Genomic DNA, 12073 nt, shown 5'->3' with positions numbered 1-12073 from the left:
GGAGTTAGTTACATGTGGAAAATAAAAGACATTTTGGAGAAGGGCGAAAATTGTGTTTTAAATATAAGAGGTTGCATTATGTAATTTTAGGACCCTTATTGTTTCAAAATAATACCAGAAAAACATTTCTTACTATATTAATACAGGGCTTTACAGTTTGCAAAGATGCTTTCATATATTTGATACCTTATTTTTACATAACTGGCTTACATTCTTCACGACTGATAATACATTAATCTGATGGAATAATATTCTAAAATGGTAGTCTAGATTTCAAAGAGACTATTTACCAAGCCCTAAAAATGAGATGGTCTTTTGAGGAACCTGAAACTCAATAATTAAAAATAAAAAAGGGTTTACTTACTTTGCTAATTGTAAACCCCTCTGCTATGGACTTTGCAGTGTGTGAAAAACTGGGCTGGAAGAAAATAACCCGACGTAAAAAAAAAAAAAAGTGAAAATATGGGTAAAACATAGTCTTTCAATTATCTTTCAATCAGTAGGAGACATAGATTCACAGTTTTGAAATGTTTCCATCACATCATGGATGTATGAAAATTCAAGTCATTATCTGGAATTTAGCTTTTAGTTTATAGAAAATTGAATTTTAAATACACCCACTTCAATCTGCTAGTTTTAACATTTCCATTTTATATCAGTTTGCTCTAAGACTGCAATACTCTTAGAGTCCTGACTGACTTGTTAACTCCTATACTTTTGCATTCTTTTAACTAATCATGTCAAATGCTGGTTATTCTCACACATACAACTCCTGGAGCATCTGCTACCTACTATGTGCTTGAGGATTCCCTAGTTATACATCTCCAGCTAACATCTCTAACTTCACTTCTGAATTTCTAACAGCCTATTGATCAGAGATGCAAACTTGCAGGCATATTTTGTTTGGGCCACACCTGTAATTTTAAACATTTGAATTAGTTGGCATTTAAATTCTAGGAGATTTTAGACAGAAATATAGATTTCCATCTTTTTTTAAAAGATTTTATTTGAGAGACAGAACAGGAGTGGGGGGGGGGGGGGCAGAGGGCAAGAGACAAGTAGACTCCCCACAGAGCAGGAATCCTGATGCCAGGCTCCATCCCAGGACCCTGGGATCATGACCTAAGCACAAGTTAGATGCTTAACCAAAGGAGCCACCTAGGCACCCCCAATTTCCATCTTTTCATAAAAAAAACCTTAAAATATGGCAATATCGGGCCTGAAATTCCAACAGGGTAACATTGAAGTATAGTTGAGTAGGGACTGTCTCATTTCAATGTTTTAATTTTACCAGTTAAATCTGACTTGATCTACACTCATTTGTGTTTCTGTCTGGCCTCTACAGAGGCCATTTTTGCTTTTGTGAGTTATTTGTTCAAGCTCAAACAATTCAGTATGTAACTGATCATCTTCCTATTATAAGGAAAAGGAGTCAGACCAGTTAGTTCAACTACCTTCTCTACCTCTTACTGTGTAATATTGAGCAAATTATTTAACTGCTTTCTCTTCTTAGTTTCTGAATCTGTAAAATGGAAATAACAGTATGTATAGAGTTGTACAGATGGAGATAATGTATGTAAAGCACATAGCATAGTCCCACACATAGTAATTACTTAATGTCTGTTACCATATTATCAGTAATATGGATTAACCGACTGTTTAGTCGGTTTTAGTCTTGCTAAGGATTCCACTATTATTCTCTACTAGAAACTTGACTCTACATTTTCTCTTTCCTTTTGATCAGGTTTAATATTCAACTAATTACTAAGCCCTAGTGTTACTTCCCTACATTCATTTTCTTCCCTACAATGTCATTGCATTCATGCTAATCTAGGCCTTAGTATATTTTTCTCCTAAATTATTGAAAAATTCCAGTTGGTCTCCTATATTCTTTCCCTTTCCTCTGTATAGTCATATTAGTTCTCCTTAAAACACTTTTTTTTTCAATACATATTAACCACACTCAAGAATATTAGTGCTTTGGGGCTCCATTGGTTAAGCATCTGCCTTCAGCTCAGGTCATGATCTCAGGGTTCTGAAACTGAGCCTCACGTTGGGCTCCCTGCTCAGTGGGGAGCCTGTATTTCCCCTCTCCTCCCTGCTCATGCTCTCTCTTGCTATCTGTCTGTCTCTCTCTCAAAATCTTAAAAGAATAGTGCTTCACCATTTTCTATGTCATTTGATCTCAACCTTGGCTACACAGTAGAATCACCTAAGAACCTTTTATTTTTTATTTTAAAAAAGATTTTATAAGTAATCTTTATGCCCAACATAGGGTATAAACCCATGATCCCAAGATCAAAAGTTACGCGCTCTACTGATGAGCCTGCCATGCACTAACTACCCTGAGGACCTCTTAAAACAATGTCCAGGGTACATCCAGAACCAAATAAATCTGAATCAGTGGGATCCAGGCACCAACCACTTTTAAAGCTCTCCATGTGAATCTAATGTACAGTTAAAGTATGAAAACTACTGTAGCAGGTTAGAATTTTATAGGAAATAACTTTTACAGCTAAAGAAAACCTACAAAAAGGAAACTGGGTTCTAGAAAAGATGAAGGGCTTTCTCCAAGAGGAAAATAGGCATTAGAACCCAAGGATCCCAGTTCATAATGCTTTGCCTCGCTTTCACACCCTTCATATTCTGGCACTACCCTACCTCTGCTGGCCTTATTTTTCACCACTCCCAGACACCCAATCTTCTCTCATAGAGCCAGTTAAGCTGGTATTGCTGCCTCAAAAAATTCACTCCAATGATTCTCCATTGCTTCCAATTTTGAGACCATCTTCATTTATCCCCTCTACCAAACCATTCTGAAGCACAGATATGAGTATATAATTGCTCAAAAACCTCAGTAAGGTTTCTTATAGCAGAATAACCTCAAAACTCCTTAGTTTGGCATAAAATACTCTTTGCAAACTTGTCTTAGACTACTTCCCCATTCCTAGGCACATCCCTCCTCCATTCCTAGTCATCCATAATCTAGTTCTATGGTACTCAAATTCTGCTTCATTATTAACACCAGTGTTCTATATAATATGATTAAAATTCTGAGGTCTTTGTCTATTGTTATTTGGCAGAAAAAAAATAAAGCTAATGAATTAACATACTAATGACTAGATGTGGAGCTTGAGCTTATTAATCTCTATCTTTAAGGAGCTCACAATCTAGACAAAAGATACACCAATTACAAAGAAGGACAGGGAAAGATAGAATCATTGCTAACCTGAGCCACCAAGAAAAAGTGCTAAAAGGTTTCATTAGGTTGTGACCATTCTTCCTTGAGTGCCAAAATGATGATTTGGGACTGTCATATCCATTCCAAATGGAGATGGGCAAAGAATGTTCTTGAGCTGACCAGAACTCTGATGACTTTTAGTTTAAAGCTAATCAGTTTTAACTGACTGGAGTGCTGTTTTAGGGAAATCAACCTTGTGCCTGGAGTAGAATAGATTGAAAGGCAGACCTTAAGATAGAGGTCAGTTAGAAGGCTATGTACTGTATTATTTTTATGGGGCTTCTTTTTATCTCCATTTCAGAATCAAAAGGTCCTTGAAATGCAGAACATTTCTTTTGCATTTCCAGTAGAGTTCTTTGTACACAGCAAGAGCTGAGAAAATATTTATGCATAGTATCCTGTTGACATTTATTCATTTTTTTCTTGGCTTCAGTGACTTTAAATTTTCCAGGATTTCCTCCTACCTCATTGTCTCCTTTACCAGTTCTGCTGTCTTTTCTGGCTTCTCCTCCACTGCTTGACCTCTAAATATTAAAGTACCCAAGGATTTATTCTGGACCTTCTTCTCTTCCCTCTGAATACTTTCTCACTATCTTATGACCTTAAACATGATTTATATGATGATGATTTCCACATTCGTAATTCCATCTCTGATTCATCCCTCCCTGCCATGCAAGCTATAGATATATATTGAATTGCCTAGTGAAAGTCCCCCTTGAGTATCTAATAAGCATTTCAAATTTATCATGTTCAGAATAGTTTTTCCTCCATTGTTCACCATCTGCCAGTTGCTAAGGCCAAAACCCTATGAATTATTCTTAATTCCTGTTTCTCTACTTCCATATCCAATGCATCAAAGGTCTACTGGCACTATCTCCAAAATATATCTTAAATTGGTCCATTTCTCTTGATCTACATTACTGTCACTTTAACCTAACCATTATCTCTAGCTTGGATTACTGCAACAGCCTCCTAACTGGTCTCTCAACTTCATCTCTTGCTCTCTAAAACATTCTCTACCTAGAAGCTAGTCATTTTTTAAAAATGAAAATCAGGTAACACTCCTTCCATGTTTAAAACCCTTTGATCATGGATATAAATTACATCCACAGTCAAATCCAAACTTCTCATTTTGGCTTATATAGCTTTACTTGATCCAGCCCTTGAATATCACTCTGGCTTCATCTCCTACCATGTTCCTCCTCATCCTCTATACTTTGGTCACACTGGTCTTTTCTTCTGTTCTTCATACATTTCAAGTTCCTGCAAAGCTGTATATTCCTCAAACATGCAAAGGCTACAGCTACTTCTTTTTCAAGTGCCTTTTAAGTCCAAAAGGGTCTTAGGGTCTTGCCCCTGAATAAACTCTTTCTCTTATTCGCCTTTTTTCCCCATGGCTGGCTCTTTTTCATAATTTAGGACTCAGCTTTATCAATTTATAATCTTTAGAAAAGCCTTCCCTCCTGATCACCCTATGTAATATTTCCTTTTCTAGCCACTCTATCATTATTATTCCACTTATTTTTTTCATAGTCCTTATTACTGTATGAAATGATTTTGCATTCTTTCTTGTATATGGTCTGCTTATGGCATTAGCATGTAGGCTGAATGACAGCAGGACTGTCTGTCATTTTCACTGTTATATCCCTTAGATACAGTACTTTTAGTTTCTGGCATATAGTAAACGTCAGTGAATATTTATTGAATATAAGCATATGCATTCTCTCTTTGGAGTCTCAGTACAAAACGTGGGTAAGTAAGGAAGTATCATTTCCCCCATTTTAAAGATACAGAAATTGAAAGTTAGGTGACTTTTTAAATGTAATTCACTTAGACTGTGGCAGGATCTCATACTTTCCCAAGTGCATCAAGCTCTTTTCTACAAGCAACATTACTAACTATAGTGGGGATGTTCCTTTTTTTGGTCAGTTTTGCATGCGATGTGTAAAATCCTTGCATTAATTTCCTATAGTGGCTCCTATAACAAACTGTCCCAAACTGGATGGTTGAAAATAACATAAATTAACTTTCTCACACTTCTGGACATCTGAAGTCCAAAATCAAGTTGTTGGCAGAGCTGTATTCTCTACAAAGGCTCTAGAGAATCCATCTCTTGCCTTTTCCAGCTTCTGGTGGTTGTTGGCATTCCTTGGCTTACAGCTGCACCTCTCTCTGCTCTGTCTTCATATTGCCTTTTCCTCTGTGTGTCACAAAACTTTCTCTGACTTTCTCTTATGATACATATGATTGTACACAGATAATTGAGAATAAACTCTCTCTCTCAAGATCCTTAATTTCATCTTTTGCCACATAAGGTAATATTCACAGGTTTTAGGTATTAGGAAATGGACATATCTTTTGGGGGGTCATTTTCAGCCCCCAAAAGCATTCTAACTAACTTGCAAAGTATTCTACTGCAGAACTAAATTCTTAGAACTCTATTTAACTAGTATAGTTAATTTTATGTTTCAACTTGCCAAAGCCATTGTGCCCAGATACTTGGTCAAACATTCTGAATATTTCTGTGAAGATGTTTTTGAATGAAATTAACATTTCAATGGTAGACTTTGAGAAAAGCAGATTACCCTCCATGATGTGGGTGGGTTTCATCCAAACAGTTGAAAGCCTTAATAGAAAAAGGAATAAACTCTCCCAGACAAGGAATTCTGCCAAAAGACTGTCTTTGGACTCAACTGCAACTCCTCCCTGGGTCTCCAGCCTGCCCCATTAGATTTTGGACTCACCAAGCTTCAACAATCACAAGATATATACATAAATACAAATCTTGCCGGTTCTGTTTGTCTAGGGAACCCTGATGGGAAGGTTGATGGTCACCTTAAAAAGCTGGTCATTCAAAAAGAATACCTGGTCTTAGGTAATTTTTAAAGTATAACTACAGATATGCAAGACATTTAAACATACAATTACTAGGGAGTGGTTAGGTTTAAATGCCAGAGGATGGGTTATTCTGTTGTTGCTCTCATACCAGGATGAGAACTGGTATATATATTTATATGTACTGGAATGGAATCCATTTACTAGTTTGAAACGTTAAGTAAGTTACTTAAGAGTACTGAGAATTATAGAATTTCCTAGAGATAAGCTATATGAATACATGTTTCTCTTTATAAATCTTTGAGCTTCTCTGATGAAAAAATCATGATAAATACTGAGTATAAGGATGATGACAATAATCATAATGATAATAATAATACTTCATAGCTGTGCAGCACTATTTTTCTGAGTAATCCAAAGAACTTTCTCATGTCAGATCACAGAATCTTTGAGGGGGAATGGTAAGGGAGAGGTAGTAGTATTACAATTCTATAGATGATGCAACCGAGGCAGCACTCCAAAATCTCTACTTAGTGTCTTGCCCCTGAAGTTGCCCAAGAAAGGTTCTAGAAACCAGGATATCCAGTTCCCTGGCCAAGTAGTCTTTCTTCTTCCAAAGTTGTTTGCCTCATATGTTTCCTGGGCTGGGAATTCAGGATCCCTGATCATCTTCCAGATTTAGGCAGTAAACCAGAGCTGTACTTGCTGTACATTTAAATATTTTATATTCCTAGTAATTTTGCCATAGACTATGGTATAACCCTGAAGGACCATTTCAATGATGGAGTGAAATTTTCAACGATTTATGAATACTGTTGAGAATTCCAGTACATCTGGACCTGTAGTACTCTAGTATTCATCATGGCTTCTAATTTTAGACTAAAAATATTATTGAACGTGGGAAAGATCTGAGAAAATGAGAAACGGGAAAGTTCTATGATGCTAGGTGAAGGAGTTTTTATACCTTACCCAGCTGTATGCTTTGTGCATGCGTGTGTGCTTTTTTTTGAATCTTAAATTTTGGCAGTGAAATTGAAATATAGAAAAGTGTTCATTTTTACCTATAAAATTATAAATTCATTAAATGGGATTGCTCTGGTTCATGTAAAAATTGCTCAAAGTATAGTAGCCATTCTAGCAATAATTTTGGTAGGAGAGTTTTTGTGCTCCTAAAGATAATATTAATGGCTTACTAAAAATAACATATTCTCAATGATTGAATAATAATTTTTCTCTATAGAAGAAGAATAGAGAGGGATCCTGGGTGGCTCAGAGGTTGAGTGTCTGCCTTTGGCTCAGGGCATGGTCTTGGAGTCTCCGGATTGAGTCCCACATTGGTCTCCCTGTGGTTAGCCTGCTTCTCCCTCTGCCCATGTCTCTGCCATTCTCTCTCTCTCTGTCTCTTATGAATAAATAAAATCTTAAAAAAAAAAAAAGAAAAGGAATAGAGAGCCAATTATAAACGGGAAAGAAATTTGAAGATAGTGTGGCAGACCTATACATAACAAAATGAATTTTGGTTGCTACTGCACCACTTAGCTTTCCTTGGCTATAAATAAACTGTTCTCTGGTTGATACTTATATTTTATTGTAGCTGATTAGATAAAGGGTAGAGAGAGAGACCATTTGTGAACCAAGGAACTCTAAACAGAAAGCAAAGATTTATAGTGAATCAATGCTGATTCAGTTTCACAATGCTGTCTCAGAGGCTTTACTCTGTCCCACAGCACTGCACATCTTCATTTTTACACTATTGCAGCTGAACTCAGAACCTGTCCATGACTCCTCTCCTCCCTTTAAAGAGAGTACCTCTTGGAGTACACAAATCAACAAAAATCTGTTTTAGATGTAGAATAATAAACCAGAAAAAAGGACTGTCCTCATTTTTAGTTAATTCACTGTATCCTTTTTTAGATCCCCCCCAACCATCATTTAAATTAGAACTTCATATTTTGTTTTAGAAAAGATTCTTATTCTCTTCTGGACAGAACATATTTAAAGTTTGTCTACTTTCTGCATTCATTCACTGTGATTGCAAGGCAGATAAAATCCAGCTGGATCTGAGAAATAATTGGTGAGAAAAGAGACTTAAATAAGTACATTTATTCAATGGTACATTTATTCACTCACACCTCTCTGATTCAGCTCATCTTTCCACATCTCCCTAGAGCTAAAGGGAAAACATATATATACTGACACATCACCATATCAAAGCCAGATATGTATAAAAGGACCAGAGTCATTTCAAGGTCCAAAGTAATGATTTTTGGGAACTTAGAGAACTGATGATTTGGGAAAGAGAAAGTATTGTTTAATTATAGGAAAATAAGAAAAGATATAATTTTGACAATTCTTGGTAAATTTAAGATAGAAACAAGGGAGAGCATGATCTATGATTACAAAATGTACTTCTAAGCTCTCAAAGGAAACAGAATATAATATAATATTAGACGTGAAAGGGTAAACATTCCTTCTTGCGTTTGTCAATGGAGAAAAGCTTGAGGGCTCTCCTAAATAAACAGCTACCTCTTTGCCATCATTATCATCTGTAGACCAAACGCAGCTCATTGACAAATGCTGCATTCGTTTCTGCTTCATCACTATGCTCTGCTTAGCAGTGGCACGTTGTGGTCATTCAATAAATATCTGCTGAATTGTTAGTGTGGTAGAAATAACACAGATCTCTCCCCAGCAACATCATGGGTTAACTCATAATAATAATTAACAAAACTGTGCTTCCTATGTTACAAAGTATGTTTGAATTATTTTACATGTGTACACCAATCCTAGGAGGTAGTAGATACTATTCTTTCACAGACAAGGAAGTTGAAGCACAGAGAAATGAGTATGTGGCAGAATCAGAATTTGAGATTATATAGCATGGGTTCTAGATCCCAAAAGCTACACCACTACTTATACTGCCTCAAGGTCAATCAGGAGAGCCCCAGGGTAACTCCATGCTAAATTAAAACAAAGTTGGATACCTGCCTGACCCAAGAAGAAGTGTGCCCCTAGGCTGGGGAATTATCATAGATAGGAGGAGTTGACAGAATAGGCCCTGGGAATCAGAAAGGACCTCAGTTTACAGAGTGAGACAAACAAACTCACTCATATCCACAGCTTGGTTAGTGGATAGTGAAACACATTTCAGATCTTGGGAAGATCTTTCAGACCACTTGTCTGGCCACCTTTATGTTGTACAGAAATTAGAAAAGGAGAGAGAGTGGGGGGCAGGTGGAGAAGGAAAGAGAAAGAGGGATTAAAAGCCAATAATAAAAACTGGCATGGGGGAAAGGGGAGATGGAGCCAGAAGTTTAAGACTCAGAAGTTGATAAATCCATTGTAGTGGTAGTACGCTTAAACTGAGGGAGTTTCAAAGCTTCCTCTTACCTCCACCCCTCAAATTCTGCTCCTAAAAAGCCTTGTTCCTTTTGATCAGAGGAACAATATAAATACTAACAAGTAATAATGAACATGTTTTTTTTTTTTTTTAACTTTTATTTATTTATAATAGAGAGAGAGAGAGAGAGAGAGAGGCAGAGACACAGGCAGAGGGAGAAGCGGGCTTCATGCACCGGGAGCCCGACATGGGACTCGATCCCGGGTCTCCAGGATCGCGCCCTGGGCCAAAGGCAGGCGCTAAACCGCTGCACCACCCAGGGATCCCTTGAACATGGTTTTTAAAAAGATCGATCTCTCTCATATCAATCTTATGATAAAAACAAGGAGAAGGAATATATGAAATTTAGCTTGACTTGGAGTTTTAATTTTATGCACATAACAATCTAAGAGAGACATCTAGTTAGCAATGGTCCTGGATAGAGAAGAGTAAGTAGTATGTGATTTTTTTTTTTCCTTCACTGACTGAAGGGGCCTGCAATCACCCTTGGTTGAATTGCTACATATAAATCTACAGAATCTATAAGTAGAGGCACAGATAAACCACTCACAGGCAGTTTGACCAGGTGAAGAGTAAGGGCAACTGTTTATCCAAAAATGTCCTATGCAATTTTCCCCAGGGCTTCAAGTCTGAGACCTCAAGGAAGGAAGGGGACAAAGGGGGTGATGGAACACCTCAAATAGGCTATGGAACAGATGTCATGAACCTGGTCATCAATTAACCTGTGATAGAACAAGGTTTTACTTTCTAAATTGGAATTTTCCTTTTGGTAGTTTCTTTGCTGAACTACCTTTTGGAATCCATTATGTTTTAATAAATCCCTTTCAGTATTGCGACATTGCGACATGTGCTAGGGACATTAGTGGAAAGAGCAATTAGACATAAGCAGAAGAGAAATAAATTCTCAGTAGAAAGAAATCAGAGCTAAAATAAAATCCAAAAACTCTCAAGAATAAGTAGGAATAGTGGAGATCCATGAAGTTAAGGAGATTTTATTCTTTTGACATCAAGTGTGTTGAATATTTCAACTAGGTAAGGACCCTATTTTTTTTTTTTTTTTTTTCCTTTTTGGGCCTTTGTCCAGAGAGTAGGAGCACTCTGAAAGATTTGGTCTGAATCCCGGGTCTTTATGTATTTTTATGGATTAATTAAAACTTTTATATACAACAGGGCTACATACAGAATGTGGGAGACAGGGCCATTGTCCAGAAAAGCTCATAGCCTGGAGAGACAATGTATAAAAATGAAAGAAATACAAGTAGTCTGTCAGGAGACTATAAACAAAAAAAGCCTTATAGAAGGCAGAGGAAGAAATTGCTATGGGCAGGAATGATATGGGATGATGTCATGGAGATATCCTATTTTAGAATTTATTGTTAAGACACTCCAAGATGCGCTTAGTGTACAAGCCTGGGGCTTAAAATTAGACCAGGATTTATCAACCCTGGGTCAGATAATTCTTTGTTAGAGGAGGCTGTCCTGTGTATTGTAGGATTTTTAGCAGCAATCTTGGCCTCTACCCATCACATCCAGCATCAACATTCCCCCCCAGTTGTGACAACCAAAAATGGCTCTGAGCATTATCAAGTATCCCCTGGGAGGCAAATCACCCTCCAGTTGAGAATCAGTACATTAGACCCTGATACCATGTTGAGCCTTGTTCATGGCATATCCAGGTTCAGCAATACAAGGAAGATTAAGTAGCCAAAGATGGGTTGATCTACAGTTATGATAAGATAAATAGATGACACCAAGATTACATAATCTGGTATCTAGGAGGAGCATTTTGCATTTTGGACTCTAGAATGCCAGGCAAAAACTTCCCTTTCAGTATAAGACATTATGGGTTCAATTGTCCTTGAGACTAAATATCCAATGATCAGGACTGGACAGCTATTTCTGAGCCAACTGAATAGGGAGGATAATTCCATAATAAGTCTCACTCAAAGGGAAGATAAAATCTACTCAAGTATCTATCAGGGATCTACGATATACTTGTGTCAACATATAGGAGATGAACAAGTCAAGCTATGAAGAGCTGGGGCAGGTAGACACAGATGTGTAACCCCTTCCTTTAGGTTTGGGCTTATTCATGGGTATTAGGGAGCTGGATTAGATAACTCTTTCAATTCCAAAGTTATAAGTATGAGATAAGGGAAAACATTTTAACATAGGTTAAATAATATATTAAAGACACATTTTAATATATATTTATTAATGTTACTATGTGCCAAGTACTTTATTTTTAATTTTATTTATTCACGAGACACACAGAGAGAGAGAGAGAGAGAGAGAGAGAGAGAGAGAGGCAGAGACACAGGCAGAGGGAGAAGCAGGCTCCATGCAGGCAGCCCAACGTGGGACTCGATCCTGGGTCTCCAGGATCACACCCTGGGCCAAAGGTGGCGCTAAACCACTGAGCCACCCGGGCTGCCCTGTGCCAAGTATTTTAAAAACATTATCTCTATCTCACTTAGTCCTTATGACAACTTACTGAGGTATTACTATCCTCATAGTATAGCTAAGGTTTAGAGGAGTTAATAACTTGCTCAAAGTTATATAGCTAGTATGAAGATAAACCAAAATTAAAACCCAGA

This window comes from Vulpes vulpes, chromosome 11 (genome assembly GCF_048418805.1).
Source record: "Vulpes vulpes isolate BD-2025 chromosome 11, VulVul3, whole genome shotgun sequence".
NCBI lineage: Eukaryota > Metazoa > Chordata > Mammalia > Carnivora > Canidae > Vulpes > Vulpes vulpes.
The sequence above is the reverse complement of the archived record's forward strand: the minus strand, read 5'-3'. Positions refer to the sequence as shown.